The sequence below is a fragment of the Heterodontus francisci genome, unplaced genomic scaffold, assembly GCF_036365525.1.
Source record: "Heterodontus francisci isolate sHetFra1 unplaced genomic scaffold, sHetFra1.hap1 HAP1_SCAFFOLD_58, whole genome shotgun sequence".
In the NCBI taxonomy this organism is placed as follows: domain Eukaryota; kingdom Metazoa; phylum Chordata; class Chondrichthyes; order Heterodontiformes; family Heterodontidae; genus Heterodontus; species Heterodontus francisci.
The window spans coordinates 7,066,601-7,067,841 of record NW_027142006.1 but is presented as its reverse complement, the minus strand read 5'-3'; the positions used below and the strand labels follow the sequence as shown (position 1 = coordinate 7,067,841).

Below are 1,241 nucleotides of genomic sequence, written 5' to 3'. Positions count from 1 at the left end.
AGTACAGGGAGTGTTTGAAATGAGCAAGTCTCGCTTTGATTCAGGACTCTTCCCTCTCAGCAGCATCTCACTATGAAAGATTGAATTTGATCTCATTTCATTCTCAGCTCGGGGTCTGTGCGGCTCAATGGCACTTCTGGCTGTCTCCCGCTTCACAATCCATCAGTACCGAGAAAGCAATGGGGAATATTACTCACATGTTGTGTTCTTTAATTTTTTGGAAAACTTGAATGTATGTATTTTCTTCCAAAACAAGGACACCAAGCCGCTATTAATGTAGGGCTGAAATAGCTCAGTTGGGAGAGCGTTAGACTGAAGATCTAAAGGTCCCTGGTTCAATCCCGGGTTTCAGCAATTTAGCTTCCTTATGCGTCCCTTGCCTTGGTTCTGATTTTCCAGTTGCACAATTTACTTTGAGATTATTTCCCAAGCACCAGTGGATTGAATTTGAGAAACAACACAGAGTCATTTACAACATCGAAGGTGGTCATTTGGCCTATCACGTCCATGCTGGCTCTCCCCGGAGCAATCTAGTCAGTTCCACTCACCAGCTCGATCCCTTTCCTCCTGCAAGTTTCTTTCCTTCAAGTATCCATCCAATTTCCTTTTCAAATCATTGATAGTCTCTGCTTCCACCACACTCGTGGGCCAAGACATTACCACCCACAACATAAAAAATTCCACCTCATCAAGGATGGGAAATACTTACATCTTCTATATTTGCTTATTCTCTATTTCTATGAGAATAGACTGGCAGTCAACATGAAAGGAAACCCAAAAATCTTCGAGCAGCATGTAAATGATAAGTGGGTATTAAGAGGTTGAGTCGGGCCTATTAGGGACAAAAAGGATAATATAAGCTTAGAGGTGCAGGGCAATGTTAATCAACTTAATGAGTACTTTGCATCAGTGATCACTAAGGAAGTGGAATTTGACAAAATATCAGTTGAAGTGAAGAAAGTAGAGGAAATGGAGAGAGTACAAATTAGGAGAGGGAGGTACTAAAAAGGCTGGCTGTGCTTAGGGAAGATAAATCACCTGGTCCGGATGGCTCACATCCCAGGTTGCGAAAGGAAATGCGGATGCAGATAACGGAAGGGCTTGCTATAATCTTCCAATCTTCCCTGGATACGGGGGAGGTGCCAGAGGATTAAACAGTGGCAAATGCGACACCCTTATTCAAGAAAGGGTGTAAGGACCGTCCGGGTAACTACAGGCTAGTTAGATTAACAGCGGTGGGT

The 1,241-nt window shown here is 43.4% G+C and overlaps 1 non-coding gene across 1 annotated transcript; it reads left to right on the top strand.

Moving 5' to 3' along the window:
- The first annotated feature begins 281 nt into the window (after window positions 1-281).
- On the top strand, window positions 282-354 carry trnaf-gaa (transfer RNA phenylalanine (anticodon GAA)). The gene has a single exon. It is a non-coding gene; the product is annotated as a tRNA-Phe (tRNA).
- The last annotated feature ends 887 nt before the right edge of the window (window positions 355-1,241 follow it).